General features: G+C 54.5%; 1 protein-coding gene across 1 annotated transcript in view; it reads right to left on the minus strand.

The window, feature by feature from the left end:
- MYH9 (myosin heavy chain 9) overlaps positions 1-14,210 on the minus strand; it is a 93,094-nt gene extending 78,884 nt beyond the window's left edge. The window contains exon 1 of the mRNA XM_030320522.2: positions 14,007-14,210. The gene's annotated coding sequence lies outside the window, so the exon portion shown is untranslated. The remainder of the gene's footprint in view (positions 1-14,006) is intronic.
- Positions 14,211-15,676: the final 1,466 nt, after the last annotated feature.

The raw sequence follows: 15,676 nt of genomic DNA on the forward strand, positions 1-15,676 counted from the left end.
AGGCGGTCCTCCTGGCTGACGCCAAGCCCCTCGGTCAGACGCGTTTCCCTGGCAAACTCCTCTTTAACCTGACTCCCCCCACCCCTCCCAGCTGTCCCCTTCGGAGCCAGGAATTCAAAGCGCCTGTAGTTGTCAGAGGCTTCCAGCCACAACCAATGCGGAATGTCCCCGGTCCAGGAGCACAAAGGCTGCCTGGTAAAGCCCCCGGAAGAGCTTTGAATCCTGCCCCTGATCTTTGCTCGGGTCCGCACAGAGGATCACATTCTTCAGATTCTTGTTTGAAAGCCAGAAGGGGGGGAGGGGGAGGGGCGTCCACTATTTCAACCTAAGGCTAATTAAAGCCCGCGACTCGTTTTAAAGGGGAAGAGGGCCGTCCTTTCCCAGCCTCCCTGTAATACACTGGTCTGCCCTGTGTGATACTGCACTAGTCTGCACCCGGGCACTCTGCATCTTGGAAGGGTCCTCACTTTGAAGACGCCCGGGTTCCAGCACTAGTAGTGGCAGAGGGGGGAGGCCGCCAGATACCCAGCCTCGCCCTGGGAGGCCACTGTCCATTCCTTCTCTGACGCGAGGCTCGCGGTGCCGGCCAGAAAGTCAGCAGAACCAACTCCAGGTGGTTTGGACGAAGGAGTTGGAGCCGGTCGGAAGCGAGAAGTCACAACACTGATGGGGGGCCTGTAAATGCCACCGAGCAATTAATCCCATAATGAGGCATTTTTAACGAGCACTGGGCGCGACACAGCCACCTCCAACTCGCTCTGGCAAAAGGAGGAAACAGTTGGCGGGCGGGCGGCAGGCCCGGCTCTGGGCAGACGGCAGGTTGAGAGCAGGGCGCTGTCGGCTGGCAGGCCGCTCGGGAGGCGGCGGCATTGGAAAGCTGCGGGAGAAAAGCTAGTTGCCCTGCAGGAACCGGGCTGACCCGACCTCACACACCTGGCCGCCCACCCCACCTGCTGCCCGCCGATGGGTCTCTGAGTGACAGGAGGGGCTGTATTTTACACCTGGGCCCATAAGCCAGTGGGGCGGCACCAGAACTCTCTGCTTTAAGGCTGTGTGCAAAAGCGTGACCGCCTCCCGACCCCAGGTTCATAAACACCCCCCCCCCCCCCCACTGACTGTGTGAAGTGGGATGAGAAGGCAGGGGAGGCAACGAAAGCAAATACAGAAAATAATCGGGCATCAGGTCAACGTCGAGGAGGATCTGGGCTCTCTCACCCGCTACCTGGGGCCGGGCACTCAGGTTCTCTGGGTCTCAGCTTTTCCAGCTATAAAGCAGGAACATTTACACCGCCGCCTTCATGGGACTGGGAGACTTGCATTGCATCAGCCTGAGCCTGACTTCAAACTTTATATCGAAAGCAAAAAAACTGATTAAAATAGGGTTTTGAAAACGGATAACAACTGACATTTTTATAACAGACTGGCACTGCGCTGGACAAATTGTGTCTAAACAGGGGCACCGGGCTGGCTCGGTCGGTGGAACATGCAACTCTGGATCTCGGGGCCGTGAGTTCAAGCCTAGAGCTTGCTTAAAAGATGTTTTTTAAATGTGCGTATCAATAAAACAGATAAACAATAGAGCCAAGCTTTACTGAGCATCATAATCCTCTATGGCGACTCTATTTACCTCATTCCACACATGAGGAAAACAGGCATGGAAAGGGGGCGTGGCTTGTCAAGGCCAAAGAGCTGGCAAGTGAGAGAATCAGGGTCAGGACCAAGGGTCTAACCCCAGAGCCCCCTGCCTGTTACACAAGGACCAGACATAGACACACTACAGTGGTTAAGACTGAGACCCCTCCTTCCACCCAAGGTGTTGCAGAGCTAAGCGGAGGTGCCGATGATAAACCGCACACCCCGCGTGAATATATATATTCCTGGTTCCTCAAGCTGACCTTACGTGCCCACCAAGGGCGAGGCATGGTACAAGGGTCTCAGGAGCAGCACCTCGAATGGGAGGAAGCAAGACCCAAAAGTAGGTCAGCCAGCACAGAGAAGTGCCGAGGGGAAGCATTACTGGGCAGCAACTCGGGTTGTAAGTTTAAATTCCCCGCACCGGCATTCTATTAAGTGATACCCGTCACTCGTGTAAAAACAGTGTTTATGGCTCATCAGAGGGGACAAGCCATCTGCAAGAATGACTGGTTGACAAGAACTGGGGGGGGGGGGGGGGGGAGCAGGATGCGATGACCCGGTGAGGAAGGCAGAGCAAGCTGGAACAACCCGGTCCCTTCCACGAGCCCCCTGATACTTTGCAGTGGTCCTGGGCAGCAGAGAGGAGGAAGCAGGATAGAAGGAAAAGGGGCTCTGGGGAACGAGGGACAGAAGGAAAGGGGATGGGGATTGACACCTACTGGGAGCCACCAGGAGCGGAGTTCACAGAAGGGTTGGTGAGGCACTCAAAGGACACTGAGATTAGCCACACTTTACAGAGGAGGAACCTGGGGCTCAAAGCACTTAAATAAACTGGGGAGATCAAGAAAAGCCCCTCACACCTGGAAGAATAGGAAGAATGCTGCTGGATTATTAGAGAGCCCCCCCCCCCCGCCACTGACAACCACACCCACTCCCTTCTGCCATTATGGACAGACTTGTGTCCCACACCCCCCCAAATTCACCCATTGAGGCTGTAACCCCCAGGACCTCCAGATGTGACTGTGTTTGACAACGGGCCCTTAGGTGAGGAAGGAACAATGAGAGAGCATCAAGGTGGCCTCCCCCATCTGACTGGTGTCCCTGGAAGAGGAGGAAGGCAGGAGACACCATGGATGCGAGCACACAGCAGACAGCCGTCTGTAAACCAGGGAGCGAGCCCTCAGGAGATCTGGGCTGCCAGAGGCACCTTGCTCGTGGACTCCCAGCCTCCAGAGCTGTGAGAGACAAACTTCTCTGGTCGAAGCCAGCCCACCCGGGGGACCCCGTACATGCCCTTGTCTGACCACTGCGGTCCACCATCCTGACCTGCCATGGCGAGCCTGTGTGCCCGGCCGCCGTCTGCTTTGCCACTCTAGAGTGCGAGCTACAGACCTGGGTCGTAAACCAGTCATGCCTCCCGGGCCCCTACGCAGGCTCCACCTCACCACCAGCATATCTAACGAACAAATAAACCGAGTGAAAATGGGACGGAAACCCAGCTGCTACCTCTGGAGTCACCCACTCCCTGGCCCACGGTCCACCACCGACTCCTGCTTTATCGAACTCTCTTAGTCCCTGTTCCCACCTCCAATATAGGAGCTGGCCCATAATTACAGATGGTATAAATTCCAAGATAATCTCCAGCTTATAATCACCACCAAACAGAAGTGTCAACAAAGTGACAGGAGATAATCTACCAAGTGCTGAAATGCCCGGCTTACGTGTGATTCTTATTAGCAATTTTCAGTCAATACGTCAAAAAAATAAAGTTTGGTTCGGTTTCGGGGTTTTTTTGAGTGTGTGTGTTCAATGGGTGGCACTGAGGACAGTGACAGAAACTCTCCTGGTCAAACGTCACCCCTGGGCAGCCTGGTACTGACCCAGATCTGCCCGCAGGCTGCAGAGGGGGCTGGCGTTGGTGGACAAAGCCTGAAACGTGAACAGGGCCCGGAAGTGTCCCAGCGACCACATCTGGGGCTGCCCCCACCCTCTCACTCCCTCGCCGGGTGGGGTTGACAAGCTCCTTTCGGAACAGCAAAGGACTTGTCTCCTGCTCTCTAGGAAGACGGCGGGATTCAGGGTAGGCTTCCTCGAGCCAGGAGCTGCGGGGACAGGACAGTGCAGGGCAGGGCGAACAAAGAAAGGAACACCTGCAGGAAGCCAGTGATGTGGAATGAAAGAAAATACTAGAACAAAGCCACTGCATTCCTTTCTAGACCCTTGGCCACCCATCCTCTCTCCCCTCATGCCCAGCCCAGGCCCAAATGACTCCCTTACCATTGTAAACATCTATCTACTCCAAAGCAGCCACTAAGATTCTGAAACTTTCTCTTCACAACAAAACTAAAGTGTTGCAACTTGTTGCTACAATCCTGAATCTTCCCTGGGCAGTAACCTCAGCAGAGCCCAGTGGCCTGCCAGCCGCTTTGGGACCTTTCAGAGATCATCCCTGCCCATCCCGTGCTGTCCCTTACCTAGGTACAGAGAGGTCTCTCGGGAGGGCCAGGGGGCGGTTTCCCCAGGGGACAGGGCCCCTCCGAACCTTCCTCCCAGGGTGTTTGTTTTCTGGCCCAGGCCCGCGAAGCTGGGTGTGGGGGTGCGGGAGCTGAAGATCTAACTCCAAAGAGCCCAGAAAGATCTCCCAGGTCCTTGCTCCTAAGCTGTCTCACCACTGAAGACACAGTGGTCTTCCATCAACTCAAATTGGGTGCTCAAGCCGCCATTTTCTCCTAGGCTCACCTCTAACACAACCCACAACACCAGAGTAAAGTGCTTTTTCCTGGAGTCTAGACCTGAGCCCCTTGAGGGCAGGGCCTGTGATGCCTCATTCGGCTACAGCCCAGCCACGTAGCAGTTTCTTGCCCTAGAACAGATGCTCAGGATGTATTTGCTGAATGAATCTCAAGAGTCACTAAAACCCATGGAACTTTCTGGCAATGGAAATAATGGTTCTTCCCCCTTGTGGACCATAACATAGCCACTAAGATAATAATTGTGGAGACTGTTGCGACACAGGAAACTTTATGTTGCAGTGCTGGGTGAGTCAGAGCACAACAGTATCTGTTCTGCTCACAGGTTTGTACAACGGGCATGTGTGTGGACAGGAAACCCAGAAAGACGCAAACCGTGGACGGACTGAGGGGCAAATCTGCTTCTTGTCAGCTTTGTTATTATACTGTTTTGCTATAAACAACACTCCCCTTTTTACTTTAAAAAGCAAACTAATTCCAGTAACAATTACGTCTCTCTCAACACTCTGTGAAAAATCGCACCCCCGGCCCTTCAGCTGGGAACAGCGTGCTGACCACAGAACCAGAGGGCACAGGCAGAACTCCCACCCGGAGGCTAAGGACCTGGGAAGGGAATTCTGCACTCCCACGTTTCCCAGGGAATGGCACAAGGAACTAGACTTTAATGGGCCATATGGGCTACGGAGGGGGCTGAGAGAGGGGCTGGGGCCCGGCGCTCCTCAAGATGAGAGGAAATATTTTAGCGCCTGAACAACAAAGCTCCCTGGACACATTCCAGGCCACATCCCTACCTGCAATGGGCTTGGATGCCCCCTCCTCCTGGAAGCCTTCCCAGAGCCCCCTGGGCCCTCTCCCCTGGGACAACTGTCAGCTCCTGGAAACAAGGGCCCCACTTCCTTCACCTCTGCAGTCCCAGCACCACCCAGCCCAGTCCCTAGCATATAGAGTAAGTTCTGAGGCATGACAACGGAACAATGAGGGGCAGATAAACGAATCAAGGAAAGAAAAAATGCATGTTTGGGGCGCCTGGGTGGCTTGGTCGGTTAAGCATCCGACTTCGGCTCAGGTCATGATCTCCCGGTCCGTGAGTTCAAGCCCCGCGTCGGGCTCTGTGCTGACAGCTCAGAGCCTGGAGCCTGTTTCAGATTCTGTGTCTCCCTCTCTCTCTGACCCTCCCCCGTTCATGCTCTGTCTCTGTCTCAAAAATAAATAAATGTTTAAAAAAAAAATTAAAAAAAAAAAAGAAAAAATGCATGTTTGCAAGTGGGCTGAGGCCAAGAAGAGCCCACTAGTCAAGATGGCGGCCGAGCCTCCAGCTGGCTGGCTCCCCTGTGAAGACCAGCCAGGGCCCAGCCAACAGCAGCCAGGACTTATGCTGCCATGGTCTGTCACCTGCCCTCCCTTAGGACCAACCACACACATCTGAGGAATGGCGAGTTGAGGCTAAAGGTGATGTCAGTAGCCAAGGCAACGCTAGGGATCCAGCAACCTTGCTCTCAGTAGACAGTCGCACCCACGGGACAGAGCCCCCCTTCTGCAGCAGCCCAAACCTCTGCTCCTTTCACGAATTTTTGGCCACCTGTGCAAGAGCAGTTCTTGGGGAGCAGCCCACCCTCAAGTGAGGAAACACAAGTTCAGGGGTGAAGGTCACACAGGGGTCTGGAGTCAGAGTGCCAGAATCTGAATACCTGCTCAGTCTCCTCATCTGTAAAATGGGGGTAATTTCTTATCTCATGAGACTGGGGTAAAAAATTAAATGAGATAATTCATGTAAAAGCACCAGCAGTGTGCCTGGTACACAGACATGACGAGTCTCTCCCCCAGTGTCCCAACTCCCTGTTAGAGGGTAAGGCCGCTGAGGACGGAGCTGGGCTCTCTGCCCTCCACCTCTACTGAAGCCCCACCGAGCCCAGCACGGTCAGGCCATGCAGCGGGAGCCCCAGGAGTCTTCGGACGACTGAGATTTGCCAAAGAAATTTGGGGTCAATACCCTCAATACCCAAGAGCTGGTCTTAAATATTAAAAATAGACAAAAACTTTAAGATGACTCCCAGCCACCACTTTTCTTAGCCCGGAGATTTCCAGACAAGTGCCTGGCACCCATGCTTTGTAAAGTGGAGAGAGCAGTGAGTGGTATTTTAAAGCCGTGGCTGCCTGGACCTCCTCGTCCCAGGCTTACAGGCAAAGTCACCAGTGAGCCCTGAACTCCACTGTGTTAACCAGGAGCCGCCTCTGTGCCAGGCACGAGGTGACTTATGGATCCAGACTTGAGGGAAGACTCTGCCTCTGACCTCCAGGTCCCCAGTCCGGTGGGTTCCAGGGTCTTCTCCCCCATCCCAGACCAGTTAGATTAAGTCACCCCCAACCGGTTCCAATGCCTGTCTTTATGTTTATCAGACAGGAAGCTCCTTCTCCAGCCCAGTGACTTCATGCAAAACACAGGAAGTGCAGCGGCTTTTGAACACAGGCAACTTTAAATAAAGGGGCCTCTCCTGCTTTATAACGCCCTTTTTAAAAAATGCTTAACCCAAAAAAAAAAAAAAAAAAAAAATGCTTAACCCAGCTAAGATCCCTAACCCAGCTCAGATCCCTAACCCAGCTCAGATCCATGTGCCAAGATGAACTGTACCGCAAAGGTCGAGACCCTGAAAACCTCAGCATCCGACCCAGGAGATTTTCTGGCAGGTTCCTCAGCCTTCTTCACCTTCACACTTTGTTATCGAGGGACAGACTTGTCAGACACATTTAAAATCTTTAAAATCTGACCATGCATCTCCTACTGCCCACGGAGGACAGATGATATTGGTGAGACCATGAAAAAGGAGGAAGAAGGAAGGGGAAGGAAAGAACTGGACCACTTCACTTATCTTTACATGTAATTACCAGCCTGAAAAAAACAGGCATCTCCGTGTTGCAGGTGGGGAAACTGAGGCCGCAGTCTAACAGCTGGAGCACAGGCGGGGGTCTGGTCCCAGCTGTGCCTGATCCCAAAGCCCTTGTTTTGTTCCCTCCACCACGGGCTTCATATTGAAAAGACAAGAAACCGATCAGCTCCGTGCTTAAATGACTAGAAATGGCTAGAAATGAGGACCGGCGAACAGGCAGCGGAGAGCCAGTGTGGCCGTCCGAACGGCCCACCCTGCGGCCTGGCGCTCCCCCATGTGAAATATTGATTTCTGGGCCGTGCGAGCTTTCAGCCGAAGGGGCCCTGTCCAGCTGGAAGAAGTTCAGAGAAACCGAGAACACTTCCCACCCGATTTCTTAACCGTAGTGCCCCTCCCCACCAGAAGAAAAGGATGAAGGGTGTGGAAGAATAAACTCCTGAGGACAGATTAAAGGGGCTAAGTGTGTGTTCCTTGGCTAAACAGTGCATAAAGGCCAAGAAAGGGAAGATAACACTTTGAAAACACTCTTAAAGGAGGCTAAGTGATTCTGAGGGAAACCAGGAGCCAAAGCTTCCCACCGCCTTGCAACAAAGAGCTGGGGTAAATCGCTCCCCCCTCTAGTGCGGGTGGGGGGTGGGGGGGGGGTAACTGTCCATCCAGCTCAGACACTCCTTAATTCTAGGTAAATTCAGCAGGAAGGGTTTTATTGCTGTTCATTTTCCTTTGGGGCAGGGCGACACTGGGAATTACAGTTCAAGTGAAAAGGGAGAAGTCTTGAAGGTGATAAGTTCCCAAAATGGGAATGTCCACGGAGGTGAGAGAAAGCTCCCCGGGGTGGGGGGCCTGTTCTTCTGGGAAGGAAGGACTATAAGGACCTGTGAGGACCTAGAGGCACCAAGGAAGCAAGTGAGGGCGGGGAGACAAGCTACACCTTCCTCTTCCCTCCAGGCCGCAGCCCAACCTGCCTCAGCAGGAAGCCACACCCTTCGGTGGCAACTTCCGGAAGGCCCAGCAAGGCGAGGCTCCCTCAGCCAGAGGGGAGGGTTCCTGGTGGAGAGACTGGAGGTGAAGAGGGCCGCTGACGGCCGCTGCAGACACTCCCAGGAAGGCCTCGCCCTCAGCCAAAGGCCATCTGAGAGGCTCCCCTGGGCCCACCTGCCCCAGGCGTGTGCTGTGTCCCATTCTGGGTGCTGAATCACCTAGAGGGCAGAATGGGGCCTGAGAAATGCCAACAGAAGCCCTCCTGAGTTACTTTTTAAAGGGACACACATCAGGTGCAAGAGGGCAGCTCCCCTCAGGCTTCCCAAATGTACGGTGGGGAGGTGGGGAGGTGGGGACCGGGGCGGGGGAGATCCCAGCCAGCCTCCAGCCTTCAAACCATCCGCCATCGGGTGGCAGGCCCACTTTAGACCCAGGCTCATTCTGTGTGCTCATGTGTGACTCATGCCATTCCTCCAGGAGGCCCAGAGGCTGCCTGGCAGGGACACAGGCCTGTCCGAGACCCCGATGGGGGGTCTTCGGCTGGCTGCGCCACAGGAAAAAAAAAGCCAACTCAGCGGTGAGCAGAGCTGGTGGCTTCTCCAGTACCCACGTCATCCAAGGCTAAGACAGTCTCTCTTGAGAAGGGGATCAGGGCCCTCCAATTCAAAACACCCCTTTTGATCACGTTTTCTCAAGAATTTGGGCTTTTCCACTGTTACTAGTGCATTAAAAACCCAGAAGTCTGAGGGGCAACTGGGGACAGCATGGGAAGGGGAACGCTAGTGGCTGCAGTGACTCCAAGTTTAAAAAAGAAGAGAATCTGGGGGCGCCTGGGTGGCTCGGTCACTTCAGCACCCGACTTCGTCCGGCTCAGGTCATGATCTCATGGCTTCTGAGTTCAAGCCCCGTGTTGGGCTCTGGGCTGACAGGTCAGAGCCTGGAGCCTGCTTCGGATTCTGTGTCTCCCTCTCTCTCTGCCCCTCCCCTCCCTCTCTCTCTCTCTCAAAAAGAAATACAAAAAACTTAAAAAAAGAAGAAAATCCAAGTGAATAAAGGTCTGGTTTCGCCCAATGGTCAGAGTGGGCTCCCCAGGAAAGAACCACGTGTGATGTGGAGCCAGGGGAATCATGGGAAGCCCGGCAAAAGGGTATCCCCCAAATAGTTTCCAGACACACACTGCGAGCTTCCTTTTCTCATACGAAGAAAAAGCCATCATCTATCATTTCCCAGCACACGAGGGAGTGGATCAGAACAGGCGTTCGTTTGAGGGGTTACTCTGGCAATATGACGTCACGGGGGAAGAAAACGGGACCCAAAATGTTCCAGCCATGAGAGCAAGCCAGTCCATTTCTAGGATCCTTCCTCCTTCCGTGCACACAATAGACACTCAATATGAAATCTGGAGTCTAAAGCAATGCACTTTGAAGTGGAAACCTACAAGAATGGCCAGAAGATCCCCTTATATTGACACGTAATAAAACCCAAAAGGCATTTACTGAAGAGTAATGCTCATTTCCTGGGCCTCCTTCCCTTTCTGGAGGCAGCCACTATTGCCAGCATCTCAGAATCTTTCCATGCAGAGCCCCGGTGACATACTTTGTTTTCCCAAAAAAAAAAAAAAAAAAAAAAGGAGCACCATATATCCTGCTATGCACCTAGTTTTTCCCATTTGCAACGTATCTTGGAGAGCACGCCCTGTGACCACGTACGGATCAGCCTCATTCTTCTAAGGGCGACAAGGATCCCCACTGTGCCATGATTAATTGATCCTTTTGATGGACAGTTTGCTTGCTTCTTCTTCTTCTTTTTTTTAATGACAATGCTGTAAAGAATATGCTCCGACATTTCCTTTTGCATATTTGAGTTTTTCTGTGGGTTGAGCTCCTGGAAATTAGTCAGAGGGACTATGCTTTGCAGACACTGCCAAAGTACTTTTAAAAAGAGGGTTGTTAAAACTTATACTCCCATCAGTAGGGCGTGAGGCTGTGCTCTAAACACTTGGGGCATCTCCGAGAAATTAAGATTACTGAATCTTCCAGTTTCCCAGGCACTCTTGTGTTTCATAGGTGGGCACATAAACTGTCATGATGTCTTTGTAGGATGTTAGGGCCCTTTCTATCCAAATCAAGTTTTCCTCCACCAGAGCCAGAAGGCAGATCTCAAGGCCCTTGAGTCCTGTGCTCTCTCCATGTCACCCCTTGGCTGTACCCTAGACTTCCTAGATCACAGGAAACCATGTTTTAGAACTAAAACCACAGATAGTTTGCACACCTTGTGCCTGGGCCAGAGTCCTGAAACCAGGCTACGCAGCACAAGCTCATTACCAAGTGCATCCAAAAGCATCAGCGGATGGGTCCCAGACCCACCTGGGCTTTACAGTCCACAAGGCGCGCGCACGCACACACACGCGCGCACACACACACACACACACACACACACACACACACATATTTTTAGAAAGCAGAAAGAGCACTGAGCAGGAAGGAGCCAGGAAAACCATCTACCCTTCCCTTCCTTGTTTCCTCACCTGAGGACCCAGGGAGGTGAGACCGGCCGTTTACACATTTTTTTAAAAAACTTAAATAGCCACTATGTATGAGGCCCTTTACACACCTTATTTCTTTTAGTTCTCACATCTAGTCCTTCAGGGTAGGTACTCATTCCCATATTACAGATAAGGACACTGAGACGCAGGGAGGTTATGCGACTTGCCCAAGGTCATAAACCTAATTAAATGGCAGGGTGAGGATCTGAACTCTGCCTAGCTCCAAAGCTCACGCCCCCACTCTTCCCAGATCTAAGAACGGGACTCTGTAAGCCACAGGAGCACCACCACTCCCCAGGGGGCAGCCAGGACTCCGTTCTGTTGTCACCAGAGGCCTTGAGCCCAGAAGCTCAGCGCACCAAGGGTTAAGGCGGAGAGGCAGTGACTCTCTGGGGCTGCACAAAGGGAAAATGCACTTCCTGCCCCTGCGGGCAGAGATGCTGTTTTATGCTCAGCAAATTAGGACGTTTGTTTAATTAAGACGACACACAGATTTTGTTATTCTAAATATTTTTGGAACATGATGCTGGGGAGGAAGCTGTCAAGGCATGGGTTTTTTTTTTTTTTTTTTTCCCCTTTGCTTTGGGTTTCTTTCTCCCCTTCAAGAGAAGGGTAAGGCCAGGCTCAGGGGAAAACAACAGCCAACCCCTCCTCTCCTTTTGAAATAAAGATGTCAAGCTGGTAAGGGCTGTCTTAAGCACTTTATTGAAGGATTAGCTAGAAGAGGAAGTGAAGAAAACACAGCTAGTCTGGTTTCTAGCAATACCCTACCAGGCCGCACAACAATGCTGCATTTTCTGAGTGTGCTTTGCTCCTTCTAAAAAGCTAACAGATCCTTGTTTTGTTTTTTCTGGAGCAAGAACAGGCAAGAGGCAGCCTGTGATTCACATGCGTCCTTCATCCTGCAAGAGGGAAGTTCTCCTATCTCCAACCCCTTAGGTTAAAGAGTTTAAAATTAAAAAACAAAAACAAAACAAACAGAAAGCCAGGACCCTGATCCTCTCTCTCCTGGACCTTCATGTGCCCCCCAGGTAAGCAGCCCCACAGAATGTCCCTCTCCAGCTGCCCTTCCCAGAACAGAGCCTGCCAATCAATCCAGGCACCTGGATCTGCCCAAAGCAGAGCCTTTTGGTGTCACCCAGCAGCCAAGTGGGGGGCACAGTGACTCTCAAATTACACTAAGCAATCTCTTGATTGCTCAATTACGCACTAATAGGAGGCCTCGCTTTCCAACACTGAGGGCTTGCCTCAGTTTGCCCAGCCTGCAGCCCTGCAGCGGGCTCCCTCTTCCGGGGCCAGCCTCCCTCCTTGTCCCCCTAGCTCCAGACACAAGTGCTCCCTCTTGGAATTCCTCGAATCCTTTGTCTCTGGTGTGCTTGGGACGCTCATCACAGGCTGCCTTTGTATTTCAGTCATTCAGATGCTATTTCCCCTTGAGGACTGTAAACCCCTGGAGGGCAGAGGTCTCCTCCAAGAGCCTCTGGGATGTCAGCAGAGTGGACTGGCTCCTTTCTCCTAGTCCCCATGACTCACAGTACCTTTCTGAGGGCCATGTCATCTACAGATTTGTCTCGGCTCTCCCTAAGTGCCCGAGGGCAGGGGCCAGGTCTTACTCAACCTCACACCCCCCACCACCTGGCAGAGTCCTTGGCACACAGCAGGCAGTTAAATATTTGCTCAATTACACATCTATGTACCCTCCCCCATGCATCTAGCAGCCTTGTATATAAACTGACTAATATTAATCGGGTGATTGTCTAAACAGGCCTTAAAGCAACCTCCCTCCTTACCAAAAGGGGAATAAACCACCAGGTGAGGTTATGAGGCAGGTATCCGAGGAGTCAGAAACGGCCACAGTGTTGCAGGAAGGAGCTGCTGCTCTCTTCCCCTTCAACAGTTACTCAACAGTTACTCTGAAATCCTGTTAAACCCAGAAAAGGATGCAGTGAACCGAGAAGCTGCCGGGCCTCTCAACTGCCCAGCAAAGAGAGCCGCCTGTCTCCAGGACCTGCCAAGACCTGGGATTTCCCGGGAATCTTTCCCCCTACACCGGTTGGGTGGGGCCACAGACTGCAGCTGGGCCCTCACCCTGCCCCCAAGTCAAGGCAGCCGGCCACCTTGTCCGGGAATTTGTTATAAACGACTGGGCTCTCTGAAGGGATGCGGGGGTGCAGTCTGCCCCCCCCCGCCCCCGCCGTGGCCCCTGGACAGGGTGGAGTGAGGCCCCCAGTACAGAGAAGCGGGGGAGGGAGGGTAAAGACCCCGACTCTTGGCCCAAACAGGGACGATGCAATAGCCCCGGGCCGGTCCTAAAGGCGCAGGGCCCGGCTCCCCGCCCCCGCCCGCGTGGGGCGGCCCCCAGGTGCCGTGGAATCAGGTGCGCTCCCGGGCGGGCGCAGATGGCTGCGGGCATTCCTGGGCCTTCCTCTCCGGGGTAGCGGAAGTCAGAAGCCAACGGCTGAGGGGCTGTAGAGGAGGGGGGTAGTCTTTCCTGCCTCGTCCGGCCCCGCAGATCCGCGGTGCCCACGCACCCGCCCGCACCTCTCCCGGTCCCCCTCCTCCGCCCGACCGATCGCAGCCGGGCGAATGAGGAAGTCGGGAGCGGAGGGCGGAAACTGAGCCGAGCGCAATGTCTACAGCAGGACAGTCCGAGTCTGACTCAGGAGGACGCCCTGACAGCTGCCAAACGGTCCCCGCCTGCCCGTTACCTCCGTGGCGAGAACGCCTGGAAAACTTCCAAAGGAGCCGCTGCCCCAAGCCCCCCAGCTCGGCTCACCCGTTCGGGTCCAGGGACAGCGGCTCCCCGGAAGGGGTTAAAAAGTTTGCCCAACTCGGGCACTTGGCGAGGCGAGGGCGGGGCGCGTGCCCCGGCGGCAGGGGGAGGTCGAGGCTCCCGGTGCCCCGCCGGGGCACTGCGCCTGGCAGGGGGAGGGGCGGAGGGTTTCCGGGGAGCGCCGGCCCCGCAGCCTTCCCCGCTCCCGAGGCCTCGCCTCCAGCGGCGCCGTCCCCGAGCGTCGCGCAGGGGTCCCGGGGCCCCTCCCGGAAGGATGCGGTGCCCCGGCCGGGCCCCGCGGCGTTCGCGCCCGCTCGCGCCGGTCGCCGGCCGCGCGGAGGCCGAGAGCCACACGTCGGCCCGCTGGCCCCAGACGCCGCGCGTCCCGCCGCCACCGCCCCCGCCCGGGGCGGGACCGGCCGGTGGGGCTCGCTCACCTGAACCTGGATCTGCGCCGGGGAACGGGCGCTGCTTCTCCCGAAAGGGCTTTCTCGAGCGCTCGGGCGACGGCGGGGGTGGGGGGCGAGCGCGCGAGGCGGGAGCTGCAGGAGGTCAGTCTCGCTCAGCCTTCCGTACCCTTCCCGGGAACCGCGGTGATCTGCGCGCCTCACCGCACCCAGCTCGGCTCCTCGCCGCCTTCCCGCCCCGCCCTAGCAGCCGCCCGCCTATTCCAGCCCGGCGCCGGCTCCGGGGCGGAGCCTGGAGCACGACTCCGCCCCCTCAGCTGCCTCGCCCACTCCAGTCCGACCTCGGTTATGATGGACAGACACCTTGGCCCGTGGGAAGGGGGTGAGAGGAGCCTCTGAGACCAAAGGCGTGGTTATTCATCCTCCTCATCCGCCCCCACCGCCGCCCGCTCCACCTTCCTCCGCGCTTCCTAGGCGGGAGCCCCGCCCCCTAGGGCGGGTCCGACGAACAGCCAGGTTCCAGGCGGGGGATAGACACAGAGAGAGTCCAATCAGGAGGAGGAGGCTCGCAGAGGGCTCGGGCAGGGATTTTGGTGCATTGCCGCGGCGGGGTGAGGCAGGGCGGGAGCCGGCTGGGGAGGTCCCGGACTCTGACACCCCGCCCCTCGAGCTGTTTTCCCGGTCCCGTGCCCTCCTACCAGAAGAACAGATATTAAGTACCATATATGGGAAAAGTGCTATTTTACATAATTATGGTGGCGTGGGGGGTGGGGGGGTGGGGGCGGGCGTGGACTCAGCCCGGGATCCGCTGCGGGCGCCCTGAGTTCGATTCCTGACCCTGCCTTTAGACCCCGCTGCGGTCTTCTGGCCTCCGGATCTTGGCTCAGACGGGTTCTTGGGGTGCACTTCCAGGCCTCTTTACCTTCACGCCATGAATTGGCACATTCCCTTTCAGATTTTTGTTACGAATTTGTGTGTGTGTGCACTTTTTCTCAGGTAGGCAAAGCGCCACTCTTTTTGGTCACTGCCCACTACACGAGGATAAAACCTTTGTTATTAAAAAAAAATTTTTAGAGGTGCCTGGCTGGCTTAGTGGGTAGAGCATGCGACTTGATCTAGGGGTTGTCAGTTCAAGCCCCACGTTGGACGCAGAGGCCACTAAAAAAATTTTTTTAATAAAAAAAAAATTGTACTTATCTTTTAATCCATTTGGAGTTCAGTTTGGTTGTGGAATGAGGGGGAAAGCTAAAACAATTTTCGTAAAAGCCCAGTTATCCACACACCATTTTCTCCACTGATTCATCACCTTTCTAACATATATGCTGGGACCTGTTTCTGAGTTGTATCCATTGACCTTTCTGTGCTAGTTCCAAAATACTTTAATGATGGGAGCTTTATAATATATTTTATATCGAAGAGGGAAAATTTCTCATTACTCTTTCCTTTTATTTATTTTTTTTTTCAACGTTTATTTTTTTTGGGGACAGAGAGAGACAGAGCATGAACGGGGGAGGGTCAGAGAGAGAGGGAGACACAGAATCGGAAACAGGCTCCAGGCTCTGAGCCATCAGCCCAGAGCCTGACGCGGGGCTCGAACTCACGGACCGCGAGATCGTGACCTGGCTGAAGTCGGACGCTTAACCGACTGCGCCACCCAGGCGCCCCTACTCTTTCCTTTTAGAATGTTCATACTATCATGA

This window comes from Lynx canadensis, chromosome B4 (assembly GCF_007474595.2).
Source record: "Lynx canadensis isolate LIC74 chromosome B4, mLynCan4.pri.v2, whole genome shotgun sequence".
NCBI classification, from domain to species: domain Eukaryota; kingdom Metazoa; phylum Chordata; class Mammalia; order Carnivora; family Felidae; genus Lynx; species Lynx canadensis.